Source organism: Helianthus annuus, chromosome 17 (genome assembly GCF_002127325.2).
Source record: "Helianthus annuus cultivar XRQ/B chromosome 17, HanXRQr2.0-SUNRISE, whole genome shotgun sequence".
Classification (NCBI taxonomy): Eukaryota; Viridiplantae; Streptophyta; class Magnoliopsida; order Asterales; family Asteraceae; genus Helianthus; species Helianthus annuus.
Genome location: NC_035449.2, coordinates 35,246,326 through 35,254,993, shown reverse-complemented (window position 1 = coordinate 35,254,993; position 8,668 = coordinate 35,246,326). Strand labels below are relative to the sequence as shown.

General features: G+C 41.9%; 1 non-coding gene across 1 annotated transcript; it reads right to left on the bottom strand.

Annotated features, from left to right (window-relative positions):
- Positions 1-6,650: 6,650 nt before the first annotated feature.
- LOC118489398 lies at positions 6,651-6,757 on the bottom strand. Its single transcript, XR_004887417.1, has one exon. It is a non-coding gene; the product is annotated as a small nucleolar RNA R71 (small nucleolar RNA).
- Between the last annotated feature and the right edge of the window lie 1,911 nt (positions 6,758-8,668).

Below are 8,668 nucleotides of genomic sequence, written 5' to 3'. Positions count from 1 at the left end.
ATTGCGTAACGAACGTTCGACGTGCGGAATCCATGAACGTGCGTGACCGAACACACAAGAACGTACTAGAACCGTGATTCTATTGAAGAAGATGACGTGTACAATGCAAGAATTAATGAGACTTCTCATTAATTACCAAAATGCCACCTTGCTACTTCTATCTAATTATTACAATATAAAGCTCGTTTTGAACTGTTTCTCGCTACGGCTCGGATTAACGAAGGCTATAGACATTACTGCACTAACAGATGTTCAACGGTTAACAGGCCGAGTAGCAGCGTTGAACAGATTTATTTCAAGATATTCGGAAAAGTGCGAGGAATTTTACGATATCCTCAAGAAGAATAAGAAGTTCGAATGTAGAGCAAAGCATGAAGCAGCCTTGCAAGATTTGAAGCAGTAACTTTCAACCGCACCCTTATTGATGAAGCCTGAGGATGGCGAACCATTGTCCTTGTATATTGCAGTGTCAGGGAATGCAGTAAGTGCTGTCCTTATATAGGATCATGAAGGTCAGCAGTATCCTGTCTATTACGTTAGTAAAAGTTTATTAGATGCTGAAACTAGATACTCCCATCTAGAAAAATTGATATTAGCCCTAGTTATGGCATCAACGAAACTTAGACATTATTTTGAGATGCATAGGATTCATGTTAGAACTAATTATCCTGTTAAGAATGTGCTTAGGAAACCCGAGTTGTCGGGTAGATTGGCTAAGTGGTCAGTGAAATTAAGTGTTTATTACTTAGTGCATGAACCTAGAAATGCCAAAAAGTCTCAAGTTTTAGCCGACTTTGTGGCTGATTTCAGTAGTGACATTCAAAATGAAGTAGACCTAGAAGTACAACAGCTAGGAGAAAACTTAGAATGCTGGACATTGTATACTGATGATGCATCTAATGTAAGAGGTGTCGGTCTAGGTATACTACTAAAATCACCACAGGGGGACATATTACCCCAGGCTATTAGGTGTGAATTTCCTGCTACTAATAATGAGGCAGAATATGAAGTTTTGATTGCAGGATTAGAGTTGGCTAAAAATATGAGTATCAAGAATTTGCAAGTATATGTTGACTCTTTGTTAATCACTAATCATTTTAATGGAACCTATGCAGTTAAAGGAGAGAAGTTAATCGAGTATCTCAAAATTCTCAAAAAATTAGCAGGATATTTCGATATTTTTACACTTGAACAGGTACCAAGAGATGATAATGCTGAAGCTGATGCCTTGGCAAATCTGGGATCATCAGTCAGGATACTGGAAGGAACCCAAATACCAATATTACATATCCTATATCCTACAATGAATCCTCAGGATAAGGGAGTAATAAGTATTCAGGATCCTGATGACAAGTATCCCGAGGAGGATCCAAAGTCCTGGACGGCTCCAATCATGAGATATCTCAAGGAAGGACACATCCCAAAGAATGAGAATCCTAAGGCCTTTAGAATGAAGGTATCACGATTCACTATTATAAATAATGTTTTGTATAAGAAATCTCTTGCAGGACCATATCTGAGGTGCTTGGAGGATCCCGAAACCAAAGACGTGCTTCAGGATATACACGAAGGGGATTATGGTAACCATACTGGGGACAGGTCGTTATTCTCAAAAGTATTAAGGACAATATATTATTGGCCGACGATGAGAAAAGATGCTGCAGAATATGCTCGAAGATGTGACGCATGTCAAAGACATAGTAATATAATGCATCAGCCTGCTGAACCACTGTATCCTATTGTTTCCCCTTAGCCGTTTATGAAATGGGGGATGGATATAGTGGGAAAGCTTCCAAAGGCTCCAGGAGGAAAGGTTTTTATGTTGGCAATGACGGATTATTTCTCCAAGTGGGTTGAAATAGAAGCATTTGTTCAGGTCAGAGATCAAGAAGTGGTATCCTTCATAAAAAGGAACATCCTGACTAGGTTTCGAGTACCAGCTGAGATAATTTGCGACAATAGATCTCAATTTATAAGTAAAAGGACTACTGACTTTTGCAAGAGTTGGGGAATCAAAATGATCACGTCTACTCCGGTACATCCTCAAGAAAATGGACAAGCAGAATCCTCGAACAAGATAATTGTCAACAACTTGAAAAAGAGACTAGGGGCTAAGAAAGGAAGATGGGCAGAAGAATTACCCTTTGTTTTGTGGGCTGATAGGACGACGGTGAAGAGTGCAACTGGCCAAACCCCGTTTTCCTTGGTGTTTGGAGCAGAAGCGGTGATCCCAACAGAAATAGTGATACCTACAGCGAGATCCAACCTCAGGGATCCTGAGCAGAATCCTGAAGTCCTATGCCAGGAACTGGATACTATTGATGAGATAAGAGATGCAACAAGGCTAAGGATGGCAGCATATCAACAGAGAATATCTAAAGCATATAACAAGAATATAAGGACTAGAAGACTTCAAGTCGGAGATTGGGTATTGAGAAAGGCTTTTCAGAATACTACTAATCCTGCTGATGGAAAGTTGGCTCCAAAATGGGAAGGACCCTATGAGATTGAATCAGAATCAGGAAAAGGAGCATACCGACTCAAGGATATGGAGGGGGATATGTTACTGAGATCCTGGAATGCTATTCACCTAAAACTCTATTTCAAGTGAGTATGGAATTTAAATTCTAACTCAGGATGGTATGGATTCTATCTCTTTTATTAAATTTTGATATTATTTATTGTTTTAGACCCATTACTAACTTAAGCATCGGAGGGGTGTTAGCCAGGCTAACACCCACCTTAGTTTACTGATGTTTTGCAGTATATGCTTCGGGATATAGCTCCGGGATATACATTCAGGATACTTCGAAAGATTAGAGGATTGGCCCCCTCTCTCACGTTTAAGGGATCCTGATCCCTTCACAGGTTTAAAGGTATTCACCTTTCTTCCGAATTGGGTTTAAACACCCCGCCTGGAGCGTAAGTTATTCGGGCATAGTTCAAGGTAGCGAGACCAGTTCATGTAAAAGTGGCTAACAATTTCGTTACTATTGGCTATATCCTGAATCCTAAAGGTATATGAGGATTGATCACTGTAACAACTCTCATTAAAATTAATACTTATTATGTTAATTGTCTAATAAGGAAACCCTAATTGAGAAACCCAAGTAATTCTGCATTAACCCTAAAATTTTCAGAACAATCGGAATCAGGATCAGGGCCCCTAAAACTCAAGGGGGTTAAACCCTAATTGATAATTATCTTCCGAATTTGTTGTCAAAATTGAGATTCGTTCGAATAACAACTCACCAGGCCTATACCAGTGACTAACCTACCCTACCCAAATTTGACACCCCAGGCGACACGCGGCACGTGCCACGGATTCTTCCGCGACTAGCGGGAGGCGCCAATTTTGGGTATAAATAGAGGGGCCTGGCACTTGCATTCTGTTGTTCGTTCGACGATCAAATTACAAATATACGCTGAGATATAGTCTAATTACTACAAACACACACGAATCACTAAACGGTGCTGCGATAAACAGGGTAATAACTCGATCGCTATTACGATTCAACGTCCGATCGATTGAAACTATCCAACGAATGTTTAAGTGCTGCTCAAAAAGGGTTTATACTTTGTCATTCGTCGTGATTTTCGACAGGATGTTTGAGTACTGCCCGAACTCGGGCTATACTCTGTCATTCGTTGTGAATCCGCTGGATGTTTAAGTATCGCATTTTGTCAATCGTTGTGAGGGTGTAATCTCGTGAATTGTCGTAAATGCTGTATTAGATACTAACCCAGTTTGTGTGCATTGTTATTTAAATTAGGTTAAACAAGGCTAATCAGTAGGCTTATACACTGCTCGTTAAATCTGCAATGTGAGTCATTCTCTTTTTATCAACTATTTTACAATACTCCAAATTATTTTCCAAAGTTATAATTACAGGGATTAAGTCTTTGTAATCACCAAGTTATAGCCGGTATGTGGGGTATTGTGCACATTACTACTGTTTTTATCATTTTAGGTGAGAGTGCCTAAATCATGATATACACTATTAGGTAGTCGGACCTAAATAGTGATATACGTCACTTTTGGGTGAACGGACCCAACAGTGATTGATGTGTGTAAAATGCAACATATAAATCACATCAATTAAGGCATAAAACTAACCCTTTTTAAGTACTAATGTTGGAAAAAGAGTGTTTTTGTCTTCCTTTTGTATTTTCAGGATGAAATGAGCTCAAAATCACAAAAGAAGCAAAAAGACAACTAATTCTACCATAAATACAAGAAAAGGAACAAAAGTAGACTGCCCGGACCCTCAACGGCACCTCCCAAAGCAAAGGAGAAGAAACAGAGTCTGAACACGCCCCGTGTCCAGCGAACACGGGGGCGTGCCCAGGAAGCAGCAGAAAAGACAAACCAGTAGAAGCTTCCATTGCCCACCACGGGGCAGTGTCCAGCGGGCACGGGGGCGTGGTGAAAGTACAGCAGGCGCATTAATTGTAATTCGCAATTACAATTAATGAAGAGAGAGAATGTCAGACGGGCACGGGGCCGTGTCCAGCGGACACGGGGCCGTGTCCAGCCTTCTGTTCAGCCTATAAATAGAGGAGCTTGGCTTCATTTTCTCTCATCCCTTGGCACACCACCTCTCTCACACTTCATCCACCACCCACCACCACCATAACACCATCATCCACCACCATCATCCATTGTCCATCGTAGACTGTGTGAGTCGTCTCGGGATCCAAGATTGATCGTAAGAGTTCTTGACAATCAAGGCCATGTTTGCCTAAGTCTCTTACATCACTTGGTGAAGACAAGTGTTTAGTATAATACTTTTTATTTTTAATCTTTTGCACTTTTTATTTGGTTTTGTATTAATGACTTTAATAACTAGTTACTTATGTTGAAGGTGATCTTTCCTTATCGTTTGTCCGTAGTGTCTTGGCATTATTTTACTGTCTATATAAAATAAAAGATTTTCACCATTCATATCTCCACGGTCTATATGGAGGTATGTTGGCTACCTGGTCGGGGGTTAAGGGAACGGTTTGGTAAGGGTCTTGCCCTTGTTCAGCGTTTAGAGGTCCTGCTTGGGACCTGGGTCAAATTTAGTAGGATCTCCTTCAATGCCCATAGGTATTGGATGGCGGGGATCCAAACTCTTTGACCCCCTCATAAGTTAACTACTATTAATACTATAACCCGGCTATTTAGGACTGTATCCCTGCTGACTCATACTACTTAGCCGAGGGTAACGTCACCGCCAAAAGCGGGGCCTACCACAATTTGCATTAATAACTTAATTCATTATCTTTCAATAATCCGACCCTTTAGGATTGTATCCTTGCTGACTCAAACTACTGGGTTGAGGGTAACGTCGCCTTCAAAAGAGGGGCCTACTACAATAACTAAGATAATCTCTTAAACAAGTGCAAAAGTGCAAAAATAATCAAAGGTTATACTAATACACGTGTCGGATCCAAGTGATTCATCTTGTCTATCTGTTTTTATTTTTATTTTTATTTTCAGCATTTAGTTAGTTTTTATTTTTCTTAGTTTAAAACATTTTTCTAACGTTTTGATTTGATTAGACGTTGAGGATAAACCGGTATTAAAAGCTCTTGTGTCCTTGGACGACCTCGGTATCTTACCAACACTATACTACGTCCACGATGGGTGCACTTGCCCATATGTGTGTTTAGTGTTAGTGAATATCGTGTTTTATAAATTTAAAACTTGGTTAAAAGTGTAAAAAGGGGCTTAAATATACGTCAAAAATATATACACACCGACACGCATCAAGTTTTTGGCGCCGCTGCCGGGGACACAAGGATTTTAAGAAAGTTAGGAATCAACGGCCTAATCATATTTTTATTTTTCTTTAACTTTTTAGGATTTTTTTTTTAGATTTTCAGCTTCTGCAGAGCTCGGCACGGGGCCGTGCCTGGTCGGACACGGGCCGTGCTCAGCATCGTTACTGGCAGTTTTTGTTTTTCAAGTTACAGAAGGCTGACCACGGGGCCGTGCCGGTGCAACACGGGGCCGTGTCCAACTTCCAGTAACTGGGATCTGGAAAACAACCACTGCAATTCCGACCACGGGGCCGTGTTCGCTCAACACGGGGCCGTGGTGAACCTTCTGACCAACATTCTTTTCTGTTTTTATTGCAGGACTTGGAACCCGACACCAACCTCACGTAGTGTATGAGCTCCAGTTCCAATAAAGACATAAAAGAACCATTAGAAGAACCCGAACGCTTTCTCAGAAAAAGATTAAAAGCCAAAAATCAAGAGAAGGTTTCGGGTGATCCACCTCCAATGGCGGACCAACGTACCCTTATGGATTATCTACGGCCTACCGTAGGTAATCTAGGCACCGCTATCAATGCTCCGAATGTCGAAGCCAATAACTTCGAACTTCGACCGCATTTGATACAAATGCTCCAAAACTCCGCAACCTTCCACGGGCTTGCGGACGAGGATCCCCATCTACATATAACTAATTTCTTAGAAATATGTGATACCTTTCGGATCAATGGAGCATCAAACGACGCCATCCGCCTCCGTATGTTTCCATTCTCACTAAAAGACCGAGCGAAAGCTGGCTCAACGCCCTCCCAGCTGGATCGGTAAACACCTGGGATGAACTAGCCCAAAAATTTCTATATAAGTATTTCCCTCCCGCTAAAACTGCTAAATTAATGACTGAAATTAATACATACTCACAAGAGGATGGGGAATCCTTATATGAAACTTGGGAAAGATTCAAGGAGCTATTACGCAAGTGTCCCCATCACAGCCTCGCAATATGGCAACAAGTATCCACTTTCTACAATGGATTGTTGCCACACACTAGGCAGACACTTGATTCTAGCTCCGGGGGACTTTTAGGTAATCGACGCCCACACGAAATATATAATCAAATCGAGGAAATTGCTCAAACCAATTTTCAATGGCACACCCCCCGGGGAAATAAGTCCATCGCCCCGGGCGCCCATAAGGTCGATGAAAGCACTTCTTTACAAGCCCAAATCGAGGCCCTTTCTTCAAAAATAAAAAAATTAGAAATGACAAAAACAGTCTCGGTTATGGCTTGTGAAGGGTGTGGTGGGCCACATGAAAATTGGAGTTGCATGAAAGAAACGGACGATCAACAAGAAATGGTAAACTACATTGATAATAGACCTAGGCCGTCGGGTCCCCCAACGGGAACTTACAACCAAGGATGGCGAAACCACCCAAACCTTGGTTGGAGGGAACCCGGAAATAGTAGTAACCAACAAACCCAACGAACAAACTTTCAGCAATCAAGAAATGAGTCACAAAATTTCACTCAACAACAAGGTGGACGAGAAAGGCTCGAAGATACTATATCTCGCCTCGTCTCTGACACTGATAAGAAAAACTCGGAAAGATTTCTACAATTAGAATCTAATTTTAGGAATCAACAAGCTAGCATTCAAAACATAGAAAAACAAATAAATCAAATAGCTCAAAATTTTTCCGAGAGACCGCAAGGCGCATTACCTAGCAATACCGAAACAAACCCAAAGGCGCAAGTTCACCTCATCACACTACGAAACCGCACCGTAGGGCCTGCAGAAGTACCGCCACCTACGGAAGAAACAATGCCAACACCTCTGCAGGAAAAGAACTCTCCTCCATCACCAGAGCCTACCAAGGCTCCTCGAGTTCCGTACCCCGGTAGGTTAATTCGTCAAAAGACCAATGAGCAATTCGCAAAATTCGAAAGTCTGTTAAAACAATTGCATGTCAATATTCCTTTTATCGAAGTCCTAACCCAAATGCCCAAATACTCTAAATTTATGAGGGACTTCCTTACACATAAAAAGAAAATTGAAAATTTGCAATTAGTTAATTTAGGCGAAGAATGCTCTGCCCTCGTACTCAATAAACTACCCCAAAAGAAAATCGATCCCGGAAGTTTCACGATTCCATGCTCAATAGGGGAATCGCCCGTTCGCAATGCCTTGGCCGACCTAGGGGCTAGCATTAACCTCATGCCCTTATCAATGTTCAAAAGGCTTGGCTTGGGAACCACGAGCCCTACAAAGATAAGCATACAACTCGCTGATCGATCCGTCAAGTTCCCACAAGGTGTCATCGAGAATGTCTTGGTAAGGGTAAGCAGATTCGTTTATCCAGTTGACTTTGTCATACTCGATATGGAGGAAGACACCGAGGTCCCCCTTATACTAGGGAGACCCTTCCTTGCCACAGCACAAGCGGTGGTAGACATGAATGACGGGACACTCACTTTGAGGTATGGGGATGATGAAGTGAAGTTCGGAGTTGGAAGAGAATAGAGGAGGAGGACCCAGTCAATTACATGAAGGTTATTGATTCAAGCTTGGATGCTGCTCTCCGACGGTGTAACATGGGAAGCAAGGCATCCCACTCAGAAGATATATAACCTTAAATCGGGTCTAGCCAAGGACCCTTATAAACGTGGCGCACCACGGAGGCATTCCGCGGAACTATCCTTAATTTAGTTTAATCTTTTAGTTTTTGCAGAATAAAACACACTCATGGTGGTAATGGATGAAAAAGGGAACGAGAAAAATGGAACCATGCACGAAGAACAGAGCAACCGGACAAAAATCTCCATCACAGAGGCTCAACACGGGTCGTGCCCAACCAACACGGCCCCGTGCTGAGCCCCCTGCAGAAAATCACCCAGTTCAGGTAACTG